The 17000-nt window shown below is 39.2% G+C and overlaps 18 non-coding genes across 18 annotated transcripts; all 18 read left to right on the top strand.

Moving 5' to 3' along the window:
* The first annotated feature begins 293 nt into the window (after positions 1-293).
* LOC120787994 lies at positions 294-434 on the top strand. Its single transcript, XR_005707165.1, has one exon. It is a non-coding gene; the product is annotated as a U4 spliceosomal RNA (small nuclear RNA).
* Positions 435-1225: 791 nt separating this feature from the next.
* LOC120787993 lies at positions 1226-1366 on the top strand. The gene has a single exon (XR_005707164.1). It is a non-coding gene; the product is annotated as a U4 spliceosomal RNA (small nuclear RNA).
* Positions 1367-2129: 763 nt separating this feature from the next.
* Positions 2130-2270, top strand: LOC120787992. Its single transcript, XR_005707163.1, has one exon. It is a non-coding gene; the product is annotated as a U4 spliceosomal RNA (small nuclear RNA).
* Positions 2271-3062: 792 nt separating this feature from the next.
* Positions 3063-3203, top strand: LOC120787990. Its single transcript, XR_005707162.1, has one exon. It is a non-coding gene; the product is annotated as a U4 spliceosomal RNA (small nuclear RNA).
* A 791-nt stretch (positions 3204-3994) lies between these two features.
* LOC120787995 lies at positions 3995-4135 on the top strand. The gene has a single exon (XR_005707166.1). It is a non-coding gene; the product is annotated as a U4 spliceosomal RNA (small nuclear RNA).
* Positions 4136-4927: 792 nt separating this feature from the next.
* Positions 4928-5068, top strand: LOC120787989. The gene has a single exon (XR_005707161.1). It is a non-coding gene; the product is annotated as a U4 spliceosomal RNA (small nuclear RNA).
* Positions 5069-5860: 792 nt separating this feature from the next.
* LOC120787988 lies at positions 5861-6001 on the top strand. The gene has a single exon (XR_005707160.1). It is a non-coding gene; the product is annotated as a U4 spliceosomal RNA (small nuclear RNA).
* Positions 6002-6785: 784 nt separating this feature from the next.
* LOC120788002 lies at positions 6786-6925 on the top strand. Its single transcript, XR_005707173.1, has one exon. It is a non-coding gene; the product is annotated as a U4 spliceosomal RNA (small nuclear RNA).
* Positions 6926-7712: 787 nt separating this feature from the next.
* LOC120788005 lies at positions 7713-7853 on the top strand. Its single transcript, XR_005707176.1, has one exon. It is a non-coding gene; the product is annotated as a U4 spliceosomal RNA (small nuclear RNA).
* Positions 7854-8646: 793 nt separating this feature from the next.
* LOC120788001 lies at positions 8647-8787 on the top strand. Its single transcript, XR_005707172.1, has one exon. It is a non-coding gene; the product is annotated as a U4 spliceosomal RNA (small nuclear RNA).
* Positions 8788-9549: 762 nt separating this feature from the next.
* On the top strand, positions 9550-9690 carry LOC120788004. The gene has a single exon (XR_005707175.1). It is a non-coding gene; the product is annotated as a U4 spliceosomal RNA (small nuclear RNA).
* A 787-nt stretch (positions 9691-10477) lies between these two features.
* On the top strand, positions 10478-10618 carry LOC120788003. Its single transcript, XR_005707174.1, has one exon. It is a non-coding gene; the product is annotated as a U4 spliceosomal RNA (small nuclear RNA).
* A 792-nt stretch (positions 10619-11410) lies between these two features.
* On the top strand, positions 11411-11551 carry LOC120788000. The gene has a single exon (XR_005707171.1). It is a non-coding gene; the product is annotated as a U4 spliceosomal RNA (small nuclear RNA).
* A 762-nt stretch (positions 11552-12313) lies between these two features.
* On the top strand, positions 12314-12454 carry LOC120787999. The gene has a single exon (XR_005707170.1). It is a non-coding gene; the product is annotated as a U4 spliceosomal RNA (small nuclear RNA).
* A 792-nt stretch (positions 12455-13246) lies between these two features.
* On the top strand, positions 13247-13387 carry LOC120787998. Its single transcript, XR_005707169.1, has one exon. It is a non-coding gene; the product is annotated as a U4 spliceosomal RNA (small nuclear RNA).
* A 761-nt stretch (positions 13388-14148) lies between these two features.
* LOC120787996 lies at positions 14149-14289 on the top strand. Its single transcript, XR_005707167.1, has one exon. It is a non-coding gene; the product is annotated as a U4 spliceosomal RNA (small nuclear RNA).
* A 791-nt stretch (positions 14290-15080) lies between these two features.
* LOC120787987 lies at positions 15081-15221 on the top strand. The gene has a single exon (XR_005707159.1). It is a non-coding gene; the product is annotated as a U4 spliceosomal RNA (small nuclear RNA).
* An 805-nt stretch (positions 15222-16026) lies between these two features.
* Positions 16027-16167, top strand: LOC120787997. Its single transcript, XR_005707168.1, has one exon. It is a non-coding gene; the product is annotated as a U4 spliceosomal RNA (small nuclear RNA).
* Positions 16168-17000: the final 833 nt, after the last annotated feature.

Genomic DNA, 17000 nt, shown 5'->3' with positions numbered 1-17000 from the left:
CCACCATTGCCCAAACCATAGTCAATGACCCAAACATTAAAGTAATTTGTCCCACCTACCTACCTAACTACAATCACAAGGCATTGTGACATTTTTAACCCCCTTTAACAACAGTTTAACTCAATCTAAGTACACTTGAATTGACTTTTATTCCCCAAACATTATTAGTTACAACATAATCTCACTATATCCTAATTGGTTTCCTTTACAGTGGTGCCCCAGTACTCAAGGTAAAACCCTAACACAGGGCTGTGCTGATCTTACAGACTGTCCCTCTGTAACTTGTCCACCGTATCCTTTCGCAGTGGCAGTATCGTAGCCTATGAGGTTTATCCGAGGCGTGATTATTGCTAGTTGAAAACTTAACCCAATACCCCGCCTTGACGACTTAATATATAGTCGGCTATGGCAATTTTTGAAGTGCTCTAAGGAGCTTGCTATTTGTGTGCAATATAACAATAAAATAAAGTACTATTTTGGCAAAGCCAACATGTTCCAATCAGGTTCTGTAACTAAAATAAATATTAAATGTGGGTGGATTTCAGAAGATTATCTGTTAAATTGGTAGGTAACGTTCGTACCAAAATAGTCATGTCCTAAATCACTATCCTGAGAGTCTCTCCTGCGTTTTGATTTACAGGCACCAAGCTTCTGTCCTTTGTCTTTGTCGGAGTTTGACACACAAACACACGTCAACCCACAGTCTGTGAAGACCCGCCCCCACTCTGGCTGCGAATGGTTCTCGGAACCTGACATTTTTTTGTCTAAGCCTATCTAACCAACCATCTGACCATAACCACAACCAAACAATAAACAATAGACAATGAGAACAATTTCCCGTTCAATTGTAGTGAAGCAGCAGAAAATTGAAACACTAAAGGGAAGTGCCAATACCTAAAAATTGTAGCTAAGTACAGTACTTAAGTAAATGTACTTAGTTACTTTCCACCATTGCCCAAACCATAGTCAATGACCCAAACATGAAAGGAATTTGTCCCACCTACCTACCTAACTACAATCACAAGGCATTGTGACATTATTAACCCCCTTTGACAACAGTTTAACACTTGAATTGACTTTTATTCCCCAAACATTATTAATTACAACATAATCTCACTATATCCTAATTGGTTTCCATTACAGTGGTGCCCCAGTACTCAAGGTAAAACCCTAACACAGGGCTGTGCTGATCTTACACACTGTCACTCTGTAACTTGTCCACCATATCCTTTCGCAGTGGCAGTATCGTAGCCTATGAGGTTTATCCGAGGCGTGATTATTGCTAGTTGAAAACTTAACCCAATACCCCGCCTTGACGACTTAATATATAGTCGGCTATGGCAATTTTTGAAGTGCTCTAAGGAGCTTGCTATTCATGAGAAATATAACAATAAAATAAATTACTTTTTTGGCAAAGCCAACATGTTACAATCAGGTTCTGTGATTAAAATAAATATTAAATGTGGGTGGATTTCAGAAGATTATCTGTTAAATTGGTAGGTAAACGTTTGTACCAAAATAGTCATGTCCTAAATCACTATCCTGAGAGTCTCTCCTGCGTTTTGATTTACAGGCACCAAGCTTCTGTCCTTTGTCTTTGTCGGAGTTTGACACACAAACACACGTCAACCCACAGTCTGTGAAGACCCGCCCCCACTCTGGCTCCAAATGGTTCTCGGAACCTGACATTTTTTTGTCTAAGCCTATCTAACCAACCATCTGACCATAACCACAACCAAACAATAAACAATAGCCAATCAGAACAATTTCCCGTTCAATTGTAGGGAAGTGCCAATACCTAAAAATTGTAGATAAGTACAGTACTAAAGTAAATGTACTTAGTTACTTTCCACCATTGCCCAAACCATAGTCAATGACCCAAACATGAAAGTAATTTGTCCCACCTACCTACCTAACTACAATCACAAGGCATTGTGACATTTTTAACCCCCTTTAACAACAGTTTAACACTTGAATTGACTTTTATTCCCCAAACATTATTAGTTACAACATAATCTCACTATATCCTAATTGGTTTCCTTTACAGTGGTGCCCCAGTACTCAAGGTAAAACCCTAACACAGGGCTGTGCTGATCTTACAGACTGTCCCTCTGTAACCTGTCCACCGTATCCTTTCGCAGTGGCAGTATCGTAGCCTATGAGGTTTATCCGAGGCGTGATTATTGCTAGTTGAAAACTTAACCCAATACCCCGCCTTGACGACTTAATATATAGTCGGCTATGGCAATTTTTGAAGTGCTCTAAGGAGCTTGCTATTTGTGTGCAATATAACAATAAAATAAAGTACTATTTTTGCAAAGCCAACATGTTACAATCAGGTTCTGTAACTAAAATAAATATTAAATGTGGGTGGATTTCAGAAGATTATCTGTTAAATTGGTAGGTAAACGTTCGTACCAAAATAGTCATGTCCTAAATCACTATCCTGAGAGTCTCTCCTGCGTTTTGATTTACAGGCACCAAGCTTCTGTCCTTTGTCTTTGTCGGAGTTTGACACACAAACACACGCCAACCCACAGTCTGTGAAGACCCGCCCCCACTCTGGCTGCGAATGGTTCTCGGAACCTGACATTTTTTTGTCTAAGCCTATCTAACCAACCATCTGACCATAACCACAACCAAACAATAAACAATAGCCAATCAGAACAATTTCCCGTTCAATTGTAGTGAAGCAGCAGAAAATTGAAATACTAAAGGGAACTGCCAATACCTAAAAATTGTAGCTAAGTACAGTACTAAAGTAAATGTACTTAGTTACTTTCCACCATTGCCCAAACCATAGTCAATGACCCAAACATGAAAGGAATTTGTCCCACCTACCTACCTAACTACAATCACAAGGCATTGTGACATTATTAACCCCCTTTGACAACAGTTTAACACTTGAATTGACTTTTATTCCCCAAACATTATTAATTACAACATAATCTCACTATATCCTAATTGGTTTCCATTACAGTGGTGCCCCAGTACTCAAGGTAAAACCCTAACACAGGGCTGTGCTGATCTTACAGACTGTCCCTCTGTAACTTGTCCACCGTATCCTTTCGCAGTGGCAGTATCGTAGCCTATGAGGTTTATCCGAGGCGTGATTATTGCTAGTTGAAAACTTAACCCAATACCCCGCCTTGACGACTTAATATATAGTCGGCTATGGCAATTTTTGAAGTGCTCTAAGGAGCTTGCTATTCGTGTGCAATATAACAATAAAATAAAGTACTATTTTTGCAAAGCCAACATGTTACAATCAGGTTCTGTTACTAAAATAAATATTAAATGTGGGTGGATTTCAGAAGATTATCTGTTAAATTGGTAGGTAAACGTTCGTACCAAAATAGTCATGTCCTAAATCACTATCCTGAGAGTCTCTCCTGCGTTTTGATTTACAGGCACCAAGCTTGTGTCCTTTGTCTTTGTCGGAGTTTGACACACAAACACACGTCAACCCACAGTCTGTGAAGACCCGCCCCCACTCTGCCTCCGATTGGTTCTCGGAACCTGACATTTTTTGTCTAAGCCTATCTAACCAACCATCTGACCATAACCACAACCAAACAATAAACAATAGCCAATCAGAACAATTTCCCGTTCAATTGTAGTGAAGCAGCAGAGAATTGAAACACTAAAGGGAAGTGCCAATACCTAAAAATTGTGGCTAAGTACAGTACTTAAGTAAATGTACTTAGTTACTTTCCACCATTGCCCAAACCATAGTCAATGACCCAAACATGAAAGGAATTTGTCCCACCTACCTACCTAACTACAATCACAAGGCATTGTGACATTATTAACCCCCTTTGACAACAGTTTAACACTTGAATTGACTTTTATTCCCCAAACATTATTAATTACAACATAATCTCACTATATCCTAATTGGTTTCCTTTACAGTGGTGCCCCAGTACTCAAGGTAAAACCCTAACACAGGGCTGTGCTGATCTTACAGACTGTCCCTCTGTAACTTGTCCACCGTATCCTTTCGCAGTGGCAGTATCGTAGCCTATGAGGTTTATCCGAGGCGTGATTATTGCTAGTTGAAAACTTAACCCAATACCCCGCCTTGACGACTCAATATATAGTCGGCTATGGCAATTTTTGAAGTGCTCTAAGGAGCTTGCTATTCATGAGAAATATAACAATAAAATAAATTACTTTTTTGGCAAAGCCAACATGTTACAATCAGGTTCTGTAATTAAAATAAATATTAAATGTGGGTGGATTTCAGAAGATTATCTGTTAAATTGGTAGGTAAACGTTCGTACCAAAATAGTCATGTCCTAAATCACTATCCTGAGAGTCTCTCCTGCGTTTTGATTTACAGGCACCAAGCTTGTGTCCTTTGTCTTTGTCGGAGTTTGACACACAAACACACGTCAACCCACAGTCTGTGAAGACCCGCCCCCACTCTGGCTCCGAATGGTTCTCGGAACCTGACATTTTTTTGTCTAAGCCTATCTAACCAACCATCTGACCATAACCACAACCAAACAATAAACAATAGCCAATCAGAACAATTTCCCGTTCAATTGTAGTGAAGCAGCAGAAAATTGAAATACTAAAGGGAAGTGCCAATACCTAAAAATTGTAGATAAGTACAGTACTAAAGTAAATGTACTTAGTTACTTTCCACCATTGCCCAAACCATAGTCAATGACCCAAACATGAAAGTAATTTGTCCCACCTACCTACCTAACTACAATCACAAGGCATTGTGACATTTTTAACCCCCTTTAACAACAGTTTAACACTTGAATTGACTTTTATTCCCCAAACATTATTAATTACAACATAATCTCACTATATCCTAATTGGTTTCCTTTACAGTGGTGCCCCAGTACTCAAGGTAAAACCCTAACACAGGGCTGTGCTGATCTTACAGACTGTCCCTCTGTAACTTGTCCACCGTATCCTTTCGCAGTGGCAGTATCGTAGCCTATGAGGTTTATCCGAGGCGTGATTATTGCTAGTTGAAAACTTAACCCAATACCCCGCCTTGACGACTTAATATATAGTCGGCTATGGCAATTTTTGAAGTGCTCTAAGGAGCTTGCTATTCGTGTGCAATATAACAATAAAATAAAGTACTATTTTTGCAAAGCCAACATGTTACAATCAGGTTCTGTTACTAAAATAAATATTAAATGTGGGTGGATTTCAGAAGATTATCTGTTAAATTGGTAGGTAAACGTTCGTACCAAAATAGTCATGTCCTAAATCACTATCCTGAGAGTCTCTCCTGCGTTTTGATTTACAGGCACCAAGCTTCTGTCCTTTGTCTTTGTCGGAGTTTGACACACAAACACACGTCAACCCACAGTCTGTGAAGACCCGCCCCCACTCTGGCTCCGATTGGTTCTCGGAACCTGACATTTTTTTGTCTAAGCCTATCTAACCAACCATCTGACCATAACCACAACCAAACAATAAACAATAGCCAATCAGAACAATTTCCCGTTCAATTGTAGTGAAGCAGCAGAAAATTGAAATACTAAAGGGAACTGCCAATACCTAAAAATTGTAGATAAGTACAGTACTAAAGTAAATGTACTTAGTTACTTTCCACCATTGCCCAAACCATAGTCAATGACCCAAACATGAAAGGAATTTGTCCCACCTACCTACCTAACTACAATCACAAGGCATTGTGACATTATTAACCCCCTTTGACAACAGTTTAACACTTGAATTGACTTTTATTCCCCAAACATTATTAATTACAACATAATCTCACTATATCCTAATTGGTTTCCTTTACAGTGGTGCCCCAGTACTCAAGGTAAAACCCTAACACAGGGCTGTGCTGATCTTACAGACTGTCCCTCTGTAACTTGTCCACCGTATCCTTTCGCAGTGGCAGTATCGTAGCCTATGAGGTTTATCCGAGGCGTGATTATTGCTAGTTGAAAACTTAACCCAATACCCCGCCTTGACGACTTAATATATAGTCGGCTATGGCAATTTTTGAAGTGCTCTAAGGAGCTCGCTATTCGTGTGCAATATAACAATAAAATAAAGTACTATTTTTGCAAAGCCAACATGTTACAATCAGGTTCTGTAACTAAAATAAATATTAAATGTGGGTGGATTTCAGAAGATTATCTGTTAAATTGGTAGGTAAACGTCGCACCAAAATAGTCATGTCCTAAATCACCATCCTGAGAGTCTCTCCCGCGTTTTGATTTACAGGCACCAAGCTTGTGTCCTTTGTCTTTGTCGGAGTTTGACACACAAACACACGTCAACCCACAGTCTGTGAAGACCCGCCCCCACTCTGGCTCCAAATGGTTCTCGGAACCTGACATTTTTTGTCTAAGCCTATCTAACCAACCATCTGACCATAACCACAACCAAACAATAAACAATAGCCAATCAGAACAATTTCCGTTCAATTGTAGTGAAGCAGCAGAAAATTGAAATACTAAAGGAAGTGCCAATACCTAAAATTGTAGCTAAGTACAGTACTAAAGTAAATGTACTTAGTTACTTTCCACCATTGCCCAAACCATAGTCAATGACCCAAACATGAAAGTAATTTGTCCCACCTACCTACCTAACTACAATCACAAGGCATTGTGACATTATTAACCCCTTAACAACAGTTTAACACTTGAATTGACTTTTATTCCCCAAACATTATTAGTTACAACATAATCTCACTATATCCTAATTGGTTTCTTTACAGTGGTGCCCCAGTACTCAAGGTAAAACCCTAACACAGGGCTGTGCTGATCTTACAGACTGTCCCTCTGTAACTTGTCCACCGTATCCTTTCGAGTGGCAGTATCGTAGCCTATGAGGTTTATCCGAGGCGTAATTATTACTAGTTGAAAACTTAACCCAATACCCCGCCTTGACGACTTAATATATAGTCGGCTATGGCAATTTTTGAAGTGCTCTAAGGAGCTTGCTATTCATGAGAAATATAACAATAAAATAAAGTACTATTTTGGCAAAGCCAACATGTTACAATCAGGTTCTGTAATTAAAATAAATATTAAATGTGGGTGGATTTCAGAAGATTATCTGTTAAATTGGTAGGTAAACGTTCGTACCAAAATAGTCATGTCCTAAATCACTATCCTGAGAGTCTCTCCTGCGTTTTGATTTACAGGCACCAAGCTTCTGTCCTTTGTCTTTGTCGGAGTTTGACACACAAACACACGTCAACCCACAGTCTGTGAAGACCCGCCCCCACTCTGGCTGCGAATGGTTCTCGGAACCTGACATTTTTTGTCTAAGCCTATCTAACCAACCATCTGACCATAACCACAACCAAACAATAAACAATAGCCAATCAGAACAATTTCCGTTCAATTGTAGTGAAGCAGCAGAAAATTGAAATACTAAAGGAACTGCCAATACCTAAAATTGTAGCTAAGTACAGTACTAAAGTAAATGTACTTAGTTACTTTCCACCATTGCCCAAACCATAGTCAATGACCCAAACATTAAAGGAATTTGTCCCACCTACCTACCTAACTACAATCACAAGGCATTGTGACATTATTAACCCCCTTTGACAACAGTTTAACACTTGAATTGACTTTTATTCCCCAAACATTATTAATTACAACATAATCTCACTATATCCTAATTGGTTTCCTTTACAGTGGTGCCCCAGTACTCAAGGTAAAACCCTAACACAGGGCTGTGCTGATCTTACAGACTGTCCTCTGTAACTTGTCCACCGTATCCTTTCGCAGTGGCAGTATCGTAGCCTATGAGGTTTATCCGAGGCGTGATTATTGCTAGTTGAAAACTTAACCCAATACCCCGCCTTGACGACTTAATATATAGTCGGCTATGGCAATTTTTGAAGTGCTCTAAGGAGCTCGCTATTCGTGTGCAATATAACAATAAAATAAAGTACTATTTTTGCAAAGCCAACATGTTACAATCAGGTTCTGTTACTAAAATAAATATTAAATGTGGGTGGATTTCAGAAGATTATCTGTTAAATTGGTAGGTAAACGTTCGTACCAAAATAGTCATGTCCTAAATCACTATCCTGAGAGTCTCCCCTGCGTTTTTGATTTACAGGCACCAAGCTTCTGTCCTTTGTCTTTGTCGGAGTTTGACACACAAACACACGTCAACCCACAGTCTGTGAAGACCCGCCCCCACTCTGCCTCCGATTGGTTCTCGGAACCTGACATTTTTTTGTCTAAGCCTATCTAACCAACCATCTGACCATAACCACAACCAAACAATAAACAATAGACAATCAGAACAATTTCCCGTTCAATTGTAGTGAAGCAGCAGAAAATTGAAACACTAAAGGGAAGTGCCAATACCTAAAACTTGTGGCTAAGTACAGTACTTAAGTAAATGTACTTAGTTACTTTCCACCATTGCCCAAACCATAGTCAATGACCCAAACATGAAAGGAATTTGTCCCACCTACCTACCTAACTACAATCACAAGGCATTGTGACATTATTAACCCCCTTTGACAACAGTTTAACACTTGAATTGACTTTTATTCCCCAAACATTATTAATTACAACATAATCTCACTATATCCTAATTGGTTTCCTTTACAGTGGTGCCCCAGTACTCAAGGTAAAACCCTAACACAGGGCTGTGCTGATCTTACAGACTCTCCCTCTGTAACTTGTCCACCGTGTCCTTTCGCAGTGGCAGTATCGTAGCTTATGAGGTTTATCCGAGGCGTGATTATTGCTAGTTGAAAACTTAACCCAATACCCCGCCTTGACGACTTAATATATAGTCGGCTATGGCAATTTTTGAAGTGCTCTAAGGAGCTTGTTATTCATGTGAAATATAACAATAAAATAAATTACTTTTTTGGCAAAGCCAACATGTTACAATCAGATTCTGTTATTAAAATAAATATTAAATGTGGGTGGATTTCAGAAGATTATCTGTTAAATTGGTAGGTAACGTTCGTACCAAAATAGTCATGTCCTAAATCACTATCCTGAGAGTCTCTCCTGCGTTTTGATTTACAGGCACCAAGCTTCTGTCCTTTGTCTTTGTCGGAGTTTGACACACAAACACACGTCAACCCACAGTCTGTGAAGACCCGCCCCCACTCTGGCTCCGAATGGTTCTCGGAACCTGACATTTTTTTGTCTAAGCCTATCTAACCAACCATCTGACCATAACCACAACCAAACAATAAACAATAGCCAATCAGAACAATTTCCCGTTCAATTGTAGGGAAGTGCCAATACCTAAAAATTGTAGCTAAGTACAGTACTAAAGTAAATGTACTTAGTTACTTTCCACCATTGCCCAAACCATAGTCAATGACCCAAACATGAAAGTAATTTGTCCCACCTACCTACCTAACTACAATCACAAGGCATTGTGACATTTTTAACCCCCTTTAACAACAGTTTAACACTTGAATTGACTTTTATTCCCCAAACATTATTAGTTACAACATAATCTCAATATATCCTAATTGGTTTCCTTTACAGTGGTGCCCCAGTACTCAAGGTAAAACCCTAACACAGGGCTGTGCTGATCTTACAGACTGTCCCTCTGTAACTTGTCCACCGTATCCTTTCGCAGTGGCAGTATCGTAGCCTATGAGGTTTATCCGAGGCGTGATTATTGCTAGTTGAAAACTTAACCCAATACCCCGCCTTGACGACTTAATATATAGTCGGCTATGGCAATTTTTGAAGTGCTCTAAGGAGCTCGCTATTCGTGTGCAATATAACAATAAAATAAAGTACTATTTTTGCAAAGCCAACATGTTACAATCAGGTTCTGTAACTAAAATAAATATTAAATGTGGGTGGATTTCAGAAGATTATCTGTTAAATTGGTAGGTAAACGTTTGTACCAAAATAGTCATGTCCTAAATCACTATCCTGAGAGTCTCTCCTGCGTTTTGATTTACAGGCACCAAGCTTCTGTCCTTTGTCTTTGTCGGAGTTTGACACACAAACACACGTCAACCCACAGTCTGTGAAGACCCGCCCCCACTCTGGCTGCGAATGGTTCTCGAACCTGACATTTTTTGTCTAAGCCTATCTAACCAACCATCTGACCATAACCACAACCAAACAATAAACAATAGCCAATCAGAACAATTTCCGTTCAATTGTAGTGAAGCAGCAGAAAATTGAAATACTAAAGGAACTGCCAATACCTAAAATTGTAGCTAAGTACAGTACTAAAGTAAATGTACTTAGTTACTTTCCACCATTGCCCAAACCATAGTCAATGACCCAAACATTAAAGGAATTTGTCCCACCTACCTACCTAACTACAATCACAAGGCATTGTGACATTATTAACCCCCTTTGACAACAGTTTAACACTTGAATTGACTTTTATTCCCCAAACATTATTAATTACAACATAATCTCACTATATCCTAATTGGTTTCCTTTACAATGGTGCCCCAGTAGTCAAGGTAAAACCCTAACACAGGGCTGTGCTGATCTTACAGACTGTCCCTCTGTAACTTGTCCACCGTATCCTTTCGCAGTGGCAGTATCGTAGCCTATGAGGTTTATCCGAGGCGTGATTATTGCTAGTTGAAAACTTAACCCAATACCCCGCCTTGACGACTTAATATATAGTCGGCTATGGCAATTTTTGAAGTGCTCTAAGGAGCTTGCTATTCGTGTGCAATATAACAATAGATTAAAGTACTATTTTTGCAAAGCCAACATGTTACAATCAGGTTCTGTAACTAAAATAAATATTAAATGTGGGTGGATTTCAGAAGATTATCTGTTAAATTGGTAGGTAAACGTTCGTACTAAAATAGTCATGTCCTAAATCACTATCCTGAGAGTCTCTCTCGCGTTTTGATTTACAGGCACCAAGCTTCTGTCCTTTGTCTTTGTCAGAGTTCGACACACAAACACACGTTAACCCACAGTCTGTGAAGACCCGCCCCCACTCTGGCTCCGATTGGTTCTCGGAACCTGACATTTTTTTGTCTAAGCCTATCTAACCAACCATCTGACCATAACCATAACCAAACAATAAACAATAGCCAATCAGAACAATTTCCCGTTCAATTGTAGTGAAGCAGCAGAAAATTGAAACACTAAAGGGAAGTGCCAATACCTAAAAATTGTAGCTAAGTACAGTACTTAAGTAAATGTACTTAGTTACTTTCCACCATTGCCCAAACCATAGTCAATGACCCAAACATGAAAGGAATTTGTCCCACCTACCTACCTAACTACAATCACAAGGCATTGTGACATTATTAACCCCCTTTGACAACAGTTTAACACTTGAATTGACTTTTATTCCCCAAACATTATTAATTACAACATAATCTCACTATATCCTAATTGGTTTCCTTTACAGTGGTGCCCCAGTACTCAAGGTAAAACCCTAACACAGGGCTGTGCTGATCTTACAGACTCTCCCTCTGTAACTTGTCCACCGTGTCCTTTCGCAGTGGCAGTATCGTAGCTTATGAGGTTTATCCGAGGCGTGATTATTGCTAGTTGAAAACTTAACCCAATACCCCGCCTTGACGACTTAATATATAGTCGGCTATGGCAATTTTTGAAGTGCTCTAAGGAGCTTGTTATTCATGTGAAATATAACAATAAAATAAATTACTTTTTTGGCAAAGCCAACATGTTACAATCAGATTCTGTTATTAAAATAAATATTAAATGTGGGTGGATTTCAGAAGATTATCTGTTAAATTGGTAGGTAACGTTCGTACCAAAATAGTCATGTCCTAAATCACTATCCTGAGAGTCTCTCCTGCGTTTTGATTTACAGGCACCAAGCTTCTGTCCTTTGTCTTTGTCGGAGTTTGACACACAAACACACGTCAACCCACAGTCTGTGAAGACCCGCCCCCACTCTGGCTGCGAATGGTTCTCGGAACCTGACATTTTTTTGTCTAAGCCTATCTAACCAACCATCTGACCATAACCACAACCAAACAATAAACAATAGCCAATCAGAACAATTTCCCGTTCAATTGTAGGGAAGTGCCAATACCTAAAAATTGTAGCTAAGTACAGTACTAAAGTAAATGTACTTAGTTACTTTCCACCATTGCCCAAACCATAGTCAATGACCCAAACATGAAAGTAATTTGTCCCACCTACCTACCTAACTACAATCACAAGGCATTGTGACATTTTTAACCCCCTTTAACAACAGTTTAACACTTGAATTGACTTTTATTCCCCAAACATTATTAGTTACAACATAATCTCAATATATCCTAATTGGTTTCCTTTACAGTGGTGCCCCAGTACTCAAGGTAAAACCCTAACACAGGGCTGTGCTGATCTTACAGACTGTCCCTCTGTAAGTTGTCCACCGTATCCTTTCGCAGTGGCAGTATCGTAGCCTATGAGGTTTATCCGAGGCGTGATTATTGCTAGTTGAAAACTTAACCCAATACCCCGCCTTGACGACTTAATATATAGTCGGCTATGGCAATTTTTGAAGTGCTCTAAGGAGCTTGCTATTCGTGTGCAATATAACAATAGAATAAAGTACTATTTTTGCAAAGCAAACATGTTACAATCAGGTTCTGTAACTAAAATAAATATTAAATGTGGGTGGATTTCAGAAGATTATCTGTTAAATTGGTAGGTAAACGTTCGTACTAAAATAGTCATGTCCTAAATCACTATCCTGAGAGTCTCTCTCGCGTTTTGATTTACAGGCACCAAGCTTCTGTCCTTTGTCTTTGTCAGAGTTCGACACACAAACACACGTTAACCCACAGTCTGTGAAGACCCGCCCCCACTCTGGCTCCGATTGGTTCTCGGAACCTGACATTTTTTTGTCTAAGCCTATCTAACCAACCATCTGACCATAACCATAACCAAACAATAAACAATAGCCAATCAGAACAATTTCCCGTTCAATTGTAGTGAAGCAGCAGAAAATTGAAACACTAAAGGGAAGTGCCAATACCTAAAAATTGTAGCTAAGTACAGTACTTAAGTAAATGTACTTAGTTACTTTCCACCATTGCCCAAACCATAGTCAATGACCCAAACATGAAAGGAATTTGTCCCACCTACCTACCTAACTACAATCACAAGGCATTGTGACATTATTAACCCCCTTTGACAGCAGTTTAACACTTGAATTGACTTTTATTCCCCAAACATTATTAATTACAACATAATCTCACTATATCCTAATTGGTTTCCTTTACAGTGGTGCCCCAGTACTCAAGGTAAAACCCTAACACAGGGCTGTGCTGATCTTACAGACTCTCCCTCTGTAACTTGTCCACCGTGTCCTTTCGCAGTGGCAGTATCGTAGCTTATGAGGTTTATCCGAGGCGTGATTATTGCTAGTTGAAAACTTAACCCAATACCCCGCCTTGACGACTTAATATATAGTCGGCTATGGCAATTTTTGAAGTGCTCTAAGGAGCTTGTTATTCATGTGAAATATAACAATAAAATAAATTACTTTTTTGGCAAAGCCAACATGTTACAATCAGATTCTGTTATTAAAATAAATATTAAATGTGGGTGGATTTCAGAAGATTATCTGTTAAATTGGTAGGTAACGTTCGTACCAAAATAGTCATGTCCTAAATCACTATCCTGAGAGTCTCTCCTGCGTTTTGATTTACAGGCACCAAGCTTCTGTCCTTTGTCTTTGTCGGAGTTTGACACACAAACACACGTCAACCCACAGTCTGTGAAGACCCGCCCCCACTCTGGCTCGAATGGTTCTCGGAACCTGACATTTTTTGTCTAAGCCTATCTAACCAACCATCTGACCATAACCACAACCAAACAATAAACAATAGCCAATCAGAACAATTTCCGTTCAATTGTAGTGAGGAAGTGCCAATACCTAAAATTGTAGCTAAGTACAGTACTAAAGTAAATGTACTTAGTTACTTTCCACCATTGCCCAAACCATAGTCAATGACCCAAACATGAAAGTAATTTGTCCCACCTACCTACCTAACTACAATCACAAGGCATTGTGACATTTTTAACCCCCTTTAACAACAGTTTAACACTTGAATTGACTTTTATTCCCCAAACATTATTAGTTACAACATAATCTCAATATATCCTAATTGGTTTCCTTTACTGTGGTGCCCCAGTACTCAAGGTAAAACCCTAACACAGGGCTGTGCTGATCTTACAGACTGTCCCTCTGTAAGTTGTCCACCGTATCCTTTCGCAGTGGCAGTATCGTAGCCTTTGAGGTTTATCCGAGGCGTGATTATTGCTAGTTGAAAACTTAACCCAATACCCCGCCTTGACGACTTAATATATAGTCGGCTATGGCAATTTTTGAAGTGCTCTAAGGAGCTTGCTATTCGTGTGCAATATAACAATAGAATAAAGTACTATTTTTGCAAAGCAAACATGTTACAATCAGGTTCTGTAACTAAAATAAATATTAAATGTGGGTGGATTTCAGAAGATTATCTGTTAAATTGGTAGGTAAACGTTTGTACCAAAATAGTCATGTCCTAAATCACTATCCTGAGAGTCTCTCCTGCGTTTTGATTTACATGCACCAAGCTTCTGTCCTTTGTCTTTGTCGGAGTTTGACACACAAACACACGTCAACCCACAGTCTGTGAAGACCCGCCCCCACTCTGGCTGCGAATGGTTCTCGGAACCTGACATTTTTTTGTCTAAGCCTATCTAACCAACCATCTGACCATAACCACAACCAAACAATAAACAATAGCCAATCAGAACAATTTCCCGTTCAATTGTAGTGAAGCAGCAGAAAATTGAAATACTAAAGGAACTGCAAATACCTAAAAATTGTAGCTAAGTACAGTACTAAAGTAAATGTACTTAGTTACTTTCCACCATTGCCCAAACCATAGTCAATGACCCAAACATTAAAGGAATTTGTCCCACCTACCTACCTAACTACAATCACAAGGCATTGTGACATTATTAACCCCCTTTGACAACAGTTTAACACTTGAATTGACTTTTATTCCCCAAACATTATTAATTACAACATAATCTCACTATATCCTAATTGGTTTCCTTTACAATGGTGCCCCAGTACTCAAGGTAAAACCCTAACACAGGGCTGTGCTGATCTTACAGACTGTCCCTCTGTAACTTGTCCACCGTATCCTTTCGCAGTGGCAGTATCGTAGCCTATGAGGTTTATCCGAGGCGTGATTATTGCTAGTTGAAAACTTAACCCAATACCCCGCCTTGACGACTTAATATATAGTCGGCTATGGCAATTTTTGAAGTGCTCTAAGGAGCTTGCTATTCGTGTGCAATATAACAATAGATTAAAGTACTATTTTTGCAAAGCCAACATGTTACAATCAGGTTCTGTAACTAAAATAAATATTAAATGTGGGTGGATTTCAGAAGATTATCTGTTAAATTGGTAGGTAAACGTTCGTACTAAAATAGTCATGTCCTAAATCACTATCCTGAGAGTCTCTCTCGCGTTTTGATTTACAGGCACCAAGCTTCTGTCCTTTGTCTTTGTCAGAGTTCGACACACAAACACACGTTAACCCACAGTCTGTGAAGACCCGCCCCCACTCTGGCTCCGATTGGTTCTCGGAACCTGACATTTTTTTGTCTAAGCCTATCTAACCAACCATCTGACCATAACCATAACCAAACAATAAACAATAGCCAATCAGAACAATTTCCCGTTCAATTGTAGTGAAGCAGCAGAAAATTGAAACACTAAAGGGAAGTGCCAATACCTAAAAATTGTAGCTAAGTACAGTACTTAAGTAAATGTACTTAGTTACTTTCCACCATTGCCCAAACCATAGTCAATGACCCAAACATGAAAGTAATTTGTCCCACCTACCTACCTAACTACAATCACAAGGCATTGTGACATTTTTAACCCCCTTTAACAACAGTTTAACTCAATCTAAGTACACTTGAATTGACTTTTATTCCCCAAACATTATTAGTTACAACATAATCTCACTATATCCTAATTGGTTTCCTTTACAGTGGTGCCCCAGTACTCAAGGTAAAACCCTAACACAGGGCTGTGCTGATCTTACAGACTGTCCCTCTGTAACTTGTCCACCGTATCCTTTCGCAGTGGCAGTATCGTAGCCTATGAGGTTTATCCGAGGCGTGATTGTTGCTAGTTGAAAACTTAACCCAATACCCCGCCTTGACGACTTAATATATAGTCGGCTATGGCAATTTTTGAAGTGCTCTAAGGAGCTTGCTATTTGTGTGCAATATAACAATAAAATAAAGTACTATTTTGGCAAAGCCAACATGTTCCAATCAGGTTCTGTAACTAAAATAAATATTAAATGTGGGTGGATTTCAGAAGATTATCTGTTAAATTGGTAGGTAACGTTCGTACCAAAATAGTCATGTCCTAAATCACTATCCTGAGAGTCTCTCCTGCGTTTTGATTTACAGGCACCAAGCTTCTGTCCTTTGTCTTTGTCGGAGTTTGACACACAAACACACGTCAACCCACAGTCTGTGAAGACCCGCCCCCACTCTGGCTGCGAATGGTTCTCGGAACCTGACATTTTTTTGTCTAAGCCTATCTAACCAACCATCTGACCATAACCACAACCAAACAATAAACAATAGCCAATCAGAACAATTTCCCGTTCAATTGTAGTGAAGCAGCAGAAAATTGAAATACTAAAGGGAACTGCCAATACCTAAAAATTGTAGATAAGTACAGTACTAAAGTAAATGTACTTAGTTACTTTCCACCATTGCCCAAACCATAGTCAATGACCCAAACATGAAAGTAATTTGTCCCACCTACCTACCTAACTACAATCACAAGGCATTGTGACATTTTTAACCCCCTTTAACAACAGTTTAACACTTGAATTGACTTTTATTCCCCAAACATTATTAATTACAACATAATCTCACTATATCCTAATTGGTTTCCATTACAGTGGTGCCCCAGTACTCAAGGTAAAACCCTAACACAGGGCTGTGCTGATCTTACAGACTTTCCCTCTGTAAGTTTTCCACCGTATCCTTTCGCAGTGGCAGTATCGTAGCCTATGAGGTTTATCC

The sequence above is a fragment of the Xiphias gladius genome, unplaced genomic scaffold (assembly GCF_016859285.1).
Source record: "Xiphias gladius isolate SHS-SW01 ecotype Sanya breed wild unplaced genomic scaffold, ASM1685928v1 HiC_scaffold_965, whole genome shotgun sequence".
Classification (NCBI taxonomy): domain Eukaryota; kingdom Metazoa; phylum Chordata; class Actinopteri; order Istiophoriformes; family Xiphiidae; genus Xiphias; species Xiphias gladius.
The sequence above is the reverse complement of the archived record's forward strand: the minus strand, read 5'-3'. Positions and strand labels throughout refer to the sequence as shown.